This window comes from Lipotes vexillifer, unplaced genomic scaffold (assembly GCF_000442215.2).
Source record: "Lipotes vexillifer unplaced genomic scaffold, Lipotes_vexillifer_v1.1 scaffold351, whole genome shotgun sequence".
Taxonomy (NCBI): domain Eukaryota; kingdom Metazoa; phylum Chordata; class Mammalia; order Artiodactyla; family Lipotidae; genus Lipotes; species Lipotes vexillifer.
Window position 1 is genome coordinate 1,023,570 of NW_006787659.1, and position 13,494 is coordinate 1,037,063.

A 13,494-nucleotide genomic window follows, 5' to 3' on the forward strand; every position below is an offset into this window, starting at 1 on the left:
CTGCATCGGCAGGCGGACTCTCAACCACTGCGCCACCAGGGAGGCCCACAAATTTTTTGTCTTTTAATCTTTATACTAGCTTATTTAAGTGGTTGATCCTCAGCCTTTACTATATACTTTCCTTTACAAGTGTGATTTTTTTCCTTTCCTATAGATACTGACTTCTTGTTATAATCTTTTCTTTTCCACTTGGAAAATACCCTTTAACATTTCTTTTAGGGTTAGTTTAGTACTGATGAACTCTTTTAGTTTTTGGTAGCCTGAGTTCTTTATCTCTCCTTCAATTCTAATGATAATCTTGCTGGGCATGTATCCTAGGTTGAAAGTGTTTCCCTTTCAGCACTTTAAATATATCATACCACTCCTTTCTGGCCTGCAATGTTTCTGCAAAAAAGTCAGCTGATAGCCTTATGAGGGTTCCCTTGTATATGACTCTTTGTTTTCCTCCTGCTGCCTTTAGAATCCTCTCTTTATCTTTCACCATTTTAATTGTGATATGTCTTGGTGTGGGTCTGTTTGGGTTCATCTTGTTTCGGATTCTCTGTACTTCCGGTACCTGGATATCTATTTCCTTCTTTGGGTTTGGGAATTTTTCAGCCATAATTTCATTAAATACATTTTCCACCCCCTTTTCTCTCTCTCTCCTCCTTCTGGAGCCCTTATAATGTGAATTTTGGTATGCATGATGTTGTCCTAGAGTTTCCTTAAATTTTTTTAAAATTTGTTTTCCTTTTTGCTGTTCTGATTGGGTGATTTCCATTATTCTATCCTCCAGATCACTTATGCATTCTTCTGTTTCACCTAATCTGCTGTTCACTCTTTCTAGGGTGTTTTTCATCTCAATTATTATATTCTTCAGTTCTGACTGGTTCTTTTTTATATTTTTTTTTATATTTTCTAGTTCCTTGTTAAAATTCTCACTGTGTTCATCTAGTCTTTTCCTCATCTAGTTAGCATTCTTATTACTAATTCTTTGAATTCTTTATCTAGTAAATTGTTTATTTTTGTTTTATTAGTTGTTTTTCTCAGAGGTTTTCTCTTGTTCTTTCAACTGACACAGATTCTTCTGTCTTCTCATTTTGCTTATCTTTCCCTATCTCTATAAAATTAGGTGAAACAGGCCTATTTCTGGTTGTGAAGGGGTGTCCTTGTGTGGGAGCGTCCCTATACAGTCTGCATGTGCCAGCTGCTTTGGTGGGCGAGCTGGTGAACACAAGTCACGTCTTCCCCCAGTGTGGGCTGGCAGCTCTCACCTTGGTAGGAGATGGGGCTGGAGATGGATGGGCTAGAGCCAGAGCCGGGTGTGAGCTGGGGCTTCTCCTGTGCTCAGTGGCCAACATCACTCTACTAGGGGCGGGGGGCAGTTCTTAAGCTGCTGGATCAGAAGCCCTGAGGGTTAGGGTCCAGGCTGGTGCAGTTCTTTTTAAGGGTGTGCTCTTCCCCATCCTAGCACCCCCACCCTCATCCCCAGAGGGGAGCCATGCTGAAGTAAGAGGGGCTGGCATGGATATTTGGTGAGGACCAGGGCACTGGGTGTGGCAAAGTGGCCACTGTCAGAGATTCAGTCTTCCTCTGGTGCACTGTCTGTACAATCACCAGTAACGGCTGCCCCCTCCCTGCTCAGACACCACTTAGAGTTTGAGCCACCACAGCATCTCATGGCCGACCTTTTTCCTCAGTCATGGCGGCCCTCGCTCCCGTGTGGAGCTGTGAGATGAAACAAGACTTTAGGGTTAGGAGGATTCACCTGACTCAGGCTGGGGTGTACACCGGGGCAGTCGAGGGAAACCAGTCAGCTACCCTCCTGGTTTCAGTCCACCCTCTCCATCCTGCTTCAGAAGGAAGCAAACATTTGTGTGCTCCTCATGGCAGAATCCAGGCTTCCCACAGCCCTCCTGTTAGTCCCACCAGCCAAGGGGGCTCATCTTCCCTGTGTCAGACCCCAGGACTGGGATGCCCAATATGTGGCTTGAACCGTTCATTCCCAAGGGAGGGTCTCCACCTCTATTATCTCCTGTTTCCTCTGAGTCCCCTCCCAGGGGCACATGTCCTGACTCAATCGCTTTTCTTCTCTTCCTACCTGATTACATATGCATCTTTCTTACAGCCTTGGTTGTGCAAGAGTCCCTCTGCAAGTTTCCAGTTAGTTTTCAGTGAGAACTGTTTCACACGTAGATGTATTTTTGGTGTGTTTATGTAGGGAGGTGAGTTCTGTGTCCTCCTACTCCACCATCTTGATCCGATTTCAGGATACATAATTATTTTAACAAAATAGCAGATTTTCATTTAGTTTAATATATAAATAAATGTGGCATAAATAGTCATTTTTGTACTAGGAATATATCATATTTCTTTTTAACATGACAAGGCTCAGACTTTTACACGAAAAAATAGCTGAAGTTCCATATTAATAGGAATTTGTTATTTACACCACTTCTGCAAAATTCACTTGTGTAATTATTTTGGAAAGCTTCCTGACACTGAGGTCAGGCCTAAATTCTAGAATAAGCTTCCTTCCGTGGGTGCTCTGCCTCAATGAATTTCCTGAAATAGCAGTCCCTTTGCCCCAGCTCTTATGGGTCTCTGATGACAGTGGCCCCTGAGAGCCCTAAGTCTGTGGCAACTCTGCCCCATCAAGCACTCAATCAGATGACTGACTCCCCATGTAACTTTTAAAATGTACTAGACAGCTTTAAACACAAAGTCAACAATGAAATACCCTAAGAGTGAGAGATATCTTCCCACACAAATGATCACATCATCCTCTCTTCTCCACCCAAAGACAGAGCCCTTCATCCTCATGCTTTGTCCCTACTCTCAGCTGCTCTCTGATTCATCTTCCTGCATCCAGCAACAAGGATTTAAAGGTCCTGAGTACTGCACTGGAGTTACAGAAATTATGACAATTCTGGCTCACAAGGAAAAAGCAAACAAATGAATATCCTTACTGAGGAGCAGAAATATATACGCATTAATTTTTGACCCAAATAACAATGCATTTTGTGGCATTAGTATTTTTACTAAGTATTTATAACAAATAATCTTCAATTAACACAGTGACCTTGTTTTCAGAAGCATATAGCACCTCACAACAAATCAAAAATAATTTAAGAGTAAGCAGAATCCAAAGTGTTTTAAGTGTTCCCACTTGAAACAACAGGAGAGCAAGAAGAAAATTCAACATGGAGGCAACAATCATGGCAGCATGACTGAGCCCCAAAGCAAAGCAGAGTGGAATATTTATAAAATAATTTCAACAGGCCTATACATGGGCTTATCTCCAGTTTCATAATAGTGAAGCCCACATGGTCCATGACCATGAATTCACTCCAGGATCCTGTCCGAGACGTGAAAAGGCCTCTCCATTTCCAATTCCCATGGGGAGTCAGCATCTGATTTTATCACAGAGACTCAAACTTAACATGACAACTGATTTTAAATATACAATTTCCTAAGAGTTCTGAGATTTGGCATACGGAATTTTGCGTTTTAGCATGGGAAACACAATTCCCCAAAAGAGAAACCAATTTGTTAATCAACAGGCCTGAGTCTTGATTATCAATTAAACAGAATCTAAAAACATCTAAATCGATGCTAAACATATCTATGCAGATGGTCTCATTCAGTCCACAGATCTCAAGAGAGAAAACTCGAGCCCATTCATGGAAATTTAATCTCCTACAAAGTGATGGGAACATGCCATTGAATGCAATTGGTCTTTTAAAAAGAATAACATTGATATTTGTATGAGAAGTGATTTAAGAAAGTTGAGTTAGAACATGGCCTGGGATTGGGTGCAGCAATAGGATTTTGAAATAAACAAAATTCTACAATCTTTTATTGGCAAAAATCACAGTATTCTTGACTTATGTGAGTATAAAATATTCAATATTATCTTTAAAAATGCAATCTTTCCCAAGCAAGATTCATACTGACCTCCATGGAACTTCTAAACTTGAAATAACTTTAGGGTTGCTTCCAGGTACAATTTAACAAACTCACTGAAAGACAGTCAAGCCTTTAAAAATTTTCCCTGAACACCAGCAATTTTCTTTCAGGGATCATTATTATGGGAGATACTAAGAAAGCTTGTTTTTAATCATTCATAAGATTTCATATCTGTATTATACTAAAATCTTTCATTTTAAAACTATATCAAAAACTGTTCCAAAGTGGTGAGGATTGTGCTTTGAAATATAAAACTTGATTGGTAAAATTAAAAGAGGTACTCTGTAAATATATGGACAATTAAAACACATTTGCAATAAATGTCTTGTTTATGCACAAACATGGACCACTTTGTACAGTAATGAATATTTTCCTCGGAGTTCTCTACCTGTAAAGTTTGCCACGTGGGACAAGATGTGAATTTGGCTGGGCTGTTTACCAATTATTCCAGAGTGCTTGCAAATAGCTTCCCGTGTTTGATCAGCCAAATTTTCCTACATTCACAGGTGTGAGAATAGGAGAGATTTGGGGAAGGAAAAAAAATGGGACTGTCATGTGATTATAGAGCTTTCATTTTCAGAAGTGGTACTACTCCAAGAACCATACAGCTCTCCAACCTGAGAACATTCATTCTTTCTTTCCTGTTTTCTTAATCTTCACATTTGCTTTCTCTCTCCTTTACCCATGTGGGGTTAGCTGACAGAAGATCAACAATAGAGAATTTCCTTAGAAGAAATTTGGCAAGGACGTCTTTTTTTTTAAGCACAGGAAAGCAAACCTTCCAAATCAATGAAGAAGAAATTACATTTTCAACCAATATTGCCTAAAAATTTGCTAATTTGGTAAAAGAAAATCAGAGGCTCACCTTATACCACACACTCAAATAAATTCCAAATGAATTTAAGAAGTAATGTATAAATGATAGAGCATAGGCAAATATTTAACTTATTTGGGAGAAAGATTTTCTAAGAAAATATGCAAAGGAAAAGGTAGGAGGAAAAAATCTTAAATTATTTTCTTAAAGAATGCAATAATAAAGTTCTTTTACTACTCAGGTGTAACTACAATTAAGATAATTTTTCTACTTATAAAACTTTTACACTCTCACATTTGAAAATTTAGAAGCCACAAAAAGTAAAAACAAAACAAAAAAATGCTTAAATCACCTACAATGCCACTCCAAGAGATAGCCACCTTTCATGTTTCCTTATGTCCTTTTATTTATCTAATTATTTAATATTTTATATCAAAAAGGGAGGGACAACTTAGGGGTATGGGATTAAGAGACACAAACTACCATATATTAAAAAGATAAGCAGCAAGGATATACTGTATAGCACAGGGAATTATACCAATGATTTTCTAATAACCTTTAATGGAATATAAGCTGCAAAAATACTGAATCACTATGCTGTACACCTGAACTAACACAATATTGTAAATCAACTATACTTCAATGAAAAATAAATTAAATTAAAGGCAACTGTTTTTCAAAAAAAAAGGATACTATATATATACACTGGGCCAATGGGATTGTGCTTCAAGGTTGTTTGAGAGGGAATACACCCCCACACTCCAGGCATGAGGCACATAACCCAGATCCAAGACAGTTAAGACTTGATATGCACTGTGGCCACAGTGAACCACGCAGGGAAGAATACATGACCCATTCGGAGCCAGTTAGACTGCTGGGACTTCCAAAAAAAGAACCTCACTCCTCCTAACTGGCTTGGGGCCATGCTTGGCAGCCATCTGTGACCAGAAAGGGAGCTGCTGTGTGAGCACAGAGCAGAGGCACTAAAAGCAGAGCCAAGAAATAAGGAGAAACTCAATTCTAATTTAAGCCCTGAAGCCAATGGAGTCTAAAGCCAGCCCTACCCCAGAAGTGCTGAATTATGTGAGGCAATATACTTAATTTCTCTTGAATTGATCATGTTGAGTTTTCCATCATTAGCAACTGAAAATGCTCCCAGATTCATCTGTGAGCAGGGGATAAAAATAACCTCCATGAAGAAGAAAAGAGAAGCCTCCTACACTGTTGGTGGGAATGTAAATTGGTGCAGCCACTATGGAGAACACTATGGAGGTTCCTTAAAAAACTAAAAATAGAGTTACCATATGAACCAGTAATCCCACTCCTGGCCATATATCTAGAGAAAACCATAATTCAAAAAGATACATGCACCCCTATGTTCACAGCAGCACTATTTACAATAGCCAAGACATAGAAACAACCTAAATTTCCATCAACAGAGGAATAAAGAAGATGTAGTACATATGTACAATGGAATATTACTCAGCCATAAAAGAGAATTAAATAATGCCATTTGCAGCAACACAGATGGACCTAGAGATTACCATACTAAGTGGAATAAGTCAGAGAAAGACAAATACCATATGATATCACTTATATGTGGAATCTAAAGAAATGATACAAATGAACTTATTTACAAAACAGAAACAGACTCACAGACATAGAAAACAAACTTATGGTTACCAAAGGGGAAAATGCGGGGGGGAGGGATAAATTAGGAATTTGGGATGACATATACACACTACTATATATAAAATAGGTAAAAAACAGGACCTTCTGCATAATACAGGAGACTATACTCAGTAATTTTTAATAACCTATTATGGGAAAAAAATCTTAAATATATATATATATATATATATATAACTTAAATTTAACTTATGTGATTAAGTTACATATATAACTGAATCATTTTGCTGTACACCTGAAACTAACACATTGTAAATCAACTATACTTCAATTAAAAAATAAATTTAAAAAAATGAAAAATAACTTCCATGAAGTTAGGTTTCCAATAATCAACACCTCTTTTTCACCAGTAGTTTCCATTTTCTTAGCTTAAACCTATGAGGGATACATTTCTGGAGATGTGGATTCACACAGAATTGTCTGAAAATTAGCACAAGAGCTACCTGAAGAAAAACCATGAGGAAAGGTAAACAAACGATGGACCATAAAACTGCAGCCATGCTATAAAAGTTACTAAGCAAAGTCTGGGGACATACGTAGGAATTTCTGTGGCAGTTAAGGATTTGGCCTGTTTTCCTTGGATTATGGGACTGTTTGGACGTGTCACTGTAACAGAACCTGTGTCTTCTACGGTTTTCCTCATACTCTCACTCTGAGAATCTCCTATACATGCAGCTCTGGCTAAAGGAGTCCAAAAATGGTAATCTCTTCCAGAGGAAAAGAAACAAAGGAACAGCAGCTCTAACCACACTAAGGTATTTCACAGCTTCTGTTACCAGCTAGATGCCAATCACTGCCTTGAAGGATGAATAATTATGCACTAAAGTGCCACACCCATCAATCAGTAACATGAATTTATTTTATTTTTTAACATCTTTATTGGAGTATAATTTCTTTATAATGTTGTGTTAGTTCCTGCTGTATAACAAAGTGAATCAGCTATACATATACATATATCCCCATATCTCCACCCCCTTGTGTCTCCCTCCCACCCTCCCTATCCCACCCCTCTAGGTGGTCACAAAGCACTGAGCTGATCTCCCTGTGCTATGTGGCTGCTTCCCACTAGCTACATTTGTCCATGACACTCTCTCACTTCGTCCAAGCTTACCCTTCCCACTCCCCATGTCCTCAAGTCCATTCTCTATGTCTGCGTCTTTATTCCTGTCCTTCACCTAGGTTCATCAGAACCAATTATTTTTTTAGATTCCATATATATGTGTTAGCATATGGTATTTGTTTTTTGCTTTCTGACTTACTTCACTCTGTATGACAGACTCTAGGTCCATCAACCTCACTACAAATAACTCAATTTCGTTTCTTTTTATGGCTGAATAATATTCCATTGTATATATGTGCCATATCTTCTTTATCCATTCATCTGTCAATGGACATTTAGGTTGCTTCCATATCCTGGCTATTGTAAATAGCGCTGCAGTGAACATTGTGGTACATGACTCTTTTTGAATTATGGTTTTCTCAGTGTATATGCCCAGTAGTGGGATTGCTCGGTCATATGCTGGTTATATTTAGTTTTTTAAGGAACCTCCATACTGTTCTCCATAGTGGCTGTATCAATTTACATTCCCACCAACAGTGGAAGAGGGTTCCCTTTTCTCCACACCCTCTCCAGCATTTATTGTTTCTAGATTTTTTGATGATGGCCATTCTGACTGGTGTGAAGTGATACCTCATTGTAGTTTTGATTTGCATTTCTCTAATGATTAGTGATGTTGAGCATCCTTTCATGTGTTTATTGGCAATCTGTATATCTTCTTTGGAGAAATACCTATTTAGGTCTTCTGCCCATTTTTGGATTGGGTTGTTTGTTTTTTTGTTATTGAGCTGCATGAGCTGCTTGTAAATTTTAGAGATTAATCTTATGTCAGTTACTTCATTTGTAAATATCTTCTTCCAGTCGACTTTTCATCTTGTTTATGGTTTCCTTTGCTGTGCAAAAGCTTTTAAGTTTCATTAGGTCCCATTTGTTTATTTTTGTTTTTATTTCCACTTCTCTAGGAGGTGAGTCAAAAAGGACCTTGCTGTGATTTATGTCATAGAGTGTTCTGCCTATATTTTCCTCTAAGAGTTTGATAGTGTCTGGCCTTACATTTAGGTCTTTAATCCATTCTGACTTTATTTTTGTGTATGGTATTAGGGAGGGTTCTATTTTCATTCTTTTACATATAGCTTTCCAGTTTTCCCAGCACCACTTATTGAAGAGGCTGTCTTTTCTCCATTGTATATCCTTGCCTCCTTTATCAAACATAAGGTGACCATATGTGTGTGGGTTTATCTCAGGGCTTTCTATCCTGTTCCATTGATATATATTTCTGTTTTTGTGGCAGTACCACACTGTCTTGATTACTACAGCTTTGTAGTATAGTCTGAAATCTGGGAGCCTGATTCCTCCAGCTCCATTTTTCTTTCCCAAGATTGCTTTGGCTATTCGGGGTCTTTTGTGTTTCCATACAAATTGTGAAATTTTTTGTTCTAGTTCTGTGACAAATGCCATTGGTAGTTTGATAGGGATTGCACTGAATCTGTAGATTTCTTTGGGTACTAGAGTCATTTTCACAACGTTGATTCTTCCAATCCAAGAACATGCTATATCCCTCCATCTGTTAATATCATTTTTAATTTCTTTCATCAGTGTCTTATAATTTTGTGGATACAGGTCGTTTGTCTCCTTAGGTAGGTTTATTCCTAGGTATTTTACTCTGTTGTAATGGTAAATGGGAGTGTTTCCTTAATTTCTCTTTCAGATTTTTCATCATTAGTGTATAGGAATGCAAGAGATTTCTGTGCATTAATTTTGTAACCTGCTACTTTACCAAATTCATTGATTAGCTCCAGTAGCTTTCTGGTAGCATCTTTAGGATTCTCTATGTATAGTATAGTATCATGTCATCTGCAAACAGTGACAGCTTTACTTCTTTTCTGACTTGGATTCCTTTTATTTCCTTTTCTCTCTGATTGCTGTGGCTAAAACTTCCAAAACTTTGTTGAATAACAGTGGTGAGAGTGGACAACCTTGTCTTCTTCCTGATCTTAGAGGAAATGGTTTCAATTTCTCACCATTGAGCATGATGTTGGCTGTGGGTTTGTTGTAAATGGCCTTTATTATGTTGAGGTAAGTTCCCTCTATGCCTACTTTGTGGAGGGGTTTTATCATAAATGGGTGTTAAATTTTGTCAAAAGCTTTTTCTGCATCTATTGAGATGATCATATGGTTTTTCTCCTTCAATTTGTTAATATGGTGTATCACATTGATTGATTTGCGTATATTGAAAAATCCTTGCATGATAAACCCCAACTGATTGTGGTGTATGATCCTTTTAATGTGCTGTTGGACTCTGTTTGCTAGTATTTTGTTGAGGATTTTTGCATCTCTGTTCATCAGTGATATGGGCCTATAGTTTTTGTTCTTTGTGACATCTTTGGTTTTGGCATCAGGGTGATGGTGGCCTCGTAGAATGAGTTTGGGAGTGTTCCTCCCTCTGCTATGTTTTGGAAGAGTTTGAGAAGGATAGGTGTTAGCTCTTCTCTAAATGTTTGAAAGAATTCGCCTGTGAAGCCATCTGGCCCTGGGCTTTTGTTTGTTGGAAGATTTTTAATCAGAATCTCAATTTCAGGGCTTGTGATTGGTCTGTTTATATTTTCTATTTCTTTCTGGTTCGGTCTTGGAAGGCTGTGCTCTTCTAAGAATTTGTCCATTTCTTCCAGGTTGTCCATTTTATTGGCATAGAGTTGCTTGTAGTAATCTCCCATGATCCTCTGTATTTCTGCAGTGTCAGTTGTTACTTCTTTTTCAGTTCTAATTCTATTGATTTGAGTCTTCTCCCTTTTTTTCTTGATGAGTCTGACTAGTGGTTTATCAATTTTGCTTATCTTCTCAAAGAACCAAGCTTTAGTTTTATTGATCTTTGGTATTGTTTTCTTCATCTCTATTTCATTTATTTCTGATCTGATCTTTATGATTCCTTTCCTTCTGCTAACTTTGGGGTTTTCTGTTCTTCTTTCTCTAATTGCTTTAGCTGTAAGGTTAGCTTGTTTATGTGAGATGTTTCTTGTTTCTTAAGGTAGGATTGTATTGCTATAAACTTCCCTCTTAGAACTGCTTTTGCTGCATCCCATAGGTTTTGGGTCATTGTGTTTTCATTGTCATTTGTTTCTAGGTATTTGTTGATTTCCTATGTGATTTCTTCAGCGATTTCTTGGTTATTTAGTAGTGTATTGTTTAGCCTCCATGGGTTTGTATATTTTACAGATTTTTTTTTTTGTAATTGATATCTAGTCTCATAGCATTGTGGTCAGAAAAGATACTTGATATGATTTCAATTTGCTTAAATTTACCAAGGTTTGATTTGTGACCCAAAATATGATCTATCCTGGAGAATGTTCCATGAGCACTTGAGAAGAAAGTGTATTCTGTTGTTTTTGGAAGGAATGTCCTATAAATATCAATTAAGTCCATCTTGTTTAATGTATCATTTAAAGCTTGTGTTTCCTTATTTATTTTCATTTTGGATGATCTGTCCATTGTTGAAAGTGGGGTGTTAAAGTCCCCTACTATGATTGTGTTACTGTCAATTTCCCCTTTCATGGCTGTTAGCATTTGCCTTATGTATTGAGGTGCTCCTATTTTGGGTGCATAAATATTTACATTTGTTATATCTTCTTCTTTGATGGATCCCTTGATCATTATGTAGTGTCCTTCTTTGTCTCATAACAGTCTTTAAGTCTATTTTGTCTGATATGAGAATTGCTACTCCAGCTTTCTTTTGATTTCCATTTGCATGGAATATCTTTTTCCATCCCCTCACTTTCAGTCTGTATGTGTCCCTAGGTCTGAAGTGGGTCTCTTGTCGGTAGCATATATACGGGTCTTATTTTTGCATCCATTCAGCCAGTCTATGTCTTTTGGTTGGAGCACTTAATCCATTTACATTTAAGGTAATTATTGATATGCATATTCTTATTACCATTTTCTTAATTGTTTTGGGTTTGTTATTGTAAGTCTTTTCTTCTGTTTTGTTTCCTGCCTAGAGAAGTTCCTCTAGCATTTGTTGTAAAGCTAAAGCGGGTTTGGTGGTGCTGAATTCTCTTAGCTATTGCTTGTCTGTAAAGGTTTTAATTTCTCCATTGAATCTGAATGAGATCCTTTCTGGGTAATCTTGGTTGTAGGTTTTTCCCTTTCATCACTTTAAATATGTCCTGCCACACCCTTCTGGCTTGCAGAGTTTCTGCTGAAAGATCAGCGGTAAACCTTGTATGTTATCTGTTGCTTTTCCCTTGCTGCTTTTAATATTTTTTCTTTGTATTTAATTTTTGATAGTTTGATTAATATGTGTCTTGGCATGTTTCTCCTTGGATTTATCCTGTATGGGACTCTCTGTGCTTCCTGGACTTGATTGACTGTTTCCTTTCCCATATTAGGGAAGTTTTCAACTATAATCTCTTCAAATATTTTCTCAGTCCCTTTCTTTTCCTCTTCTCCTTCTGGGACCCCTATAATTTGAATGTTGGTGTGTTTAATGTTGTCCCAGAGGTCTCTGAGACCATCCTCAAGTCTTTTCATTCTTTTTTCTTTATTCTGCTCTGTGGTGGTAGTTATTACTATTTTATCTTCCAGGTCACTTATCCGTTCTTCTGCCTCAGTTATTCTGCTATTGATCCCTTCTAGAGAATTTTTAATTTCATTTATTGTGTTGCTCATCATTGTTTATTTGCTCTTTAGTTCTTCTAGGTCCTTGTTAAAAGTTTCTTGTATTTTCTTCATTCTATTTCCAAGATTTTGGATCATCATTACTCTCATTACTCTGAATTCTTTTTCAGGTAGACTTCCTGTTTCCTCTTCATTTGTTTGGTCTGGTGGGTTTTTACCTTGCTCCTTCATCTGCTGTGTGTTTCTCTGTCTTCTCATTTTGCTTAACTTGCTGTATTTGGGGTCTCCATTTCACAGGCTGCAGGTTTGTAGTTCCCATTGTTTTTAGTGTCTGCCCCCAGTGGGTAAGGTTGGTTCAGTCAGTTGTGTAGGCTCCCTGGTGGAGGGGACTGGGGCCTGTGTTCTGGTGGATGAGGCTAGATCTTGTCTTTCTGGTGGGCAGGACCATGTCTGGTGGTGTGTTTTGGGGTGTCTGTGACCTTATTATGATTTTAGGCAACCTCTCTGCTAATGGGTGGGGCTGTGTTCCTGTCTTGCTAGTTGTTTGGCATAGCTTGCTGTTCATTGAGCGGAGTGCTGAGATGGAAATCTCTAGTAGAGTTTTCACTGTTTGATATTATGTGGAGCTGGGAGGTATCTGATAGACCGATGTCCTGAACTCAGCTCTCCCACCTCAGAGGCACAGGCCTGACACCCGGCCAGAGCACCAAGACCCTGTCAGCCACACGGCTCTGAGACAGTCATAGCTGGTTTTAGGATTCAAGACAGGGATTCAGGGAACAATGCAAAGACGGTGTGCTCCACCCAAGACGATCTCCTTTTCATACTAAAGCCATCTGTAGAGAGTTACTACACCCTGGCGACCAATTGCACTCTGGTGACCAAGGTGGTGGAAGTGGAGGGTGACTCAGGCCAGAACGCCTGGCTGTTGCAGCAGCTGTTCAAGGCCATGGAGCCCGGGCTGTTAGGCTTGTGGGTGCTCAACAGCGAGGTGCGCATGGCCTGGCTGCTCAGCAAGTATGACGTGGCCAAGCATAGGCTGGTGGTGCTGGTCAAGGACAATGGCGAGCCGCCACTGTTGGCCAGCATCACACTGTATGTGTTGCTGGTGGATGGCTTCTCGCAGCCCTACCTGCCAGCCCCAGAAGCCAGTAACATGAATTTACTGACCTCCTATTGTGTGCCCAGCATCATGCAAAGTGCTCTCTAAATCAGAATGTGTATTGACACTGTATTAAAATGTCAAAGTTATTTTTGCAGCCCCTAAAATGACATGTGGGAAACTCCATGCCGGCCTTTCCACTGTGTCCACCAACCGCACAGTTGTGTGTGACACTGGCCATGGGCACCAACTTATGAAGGCACTGATCAGATT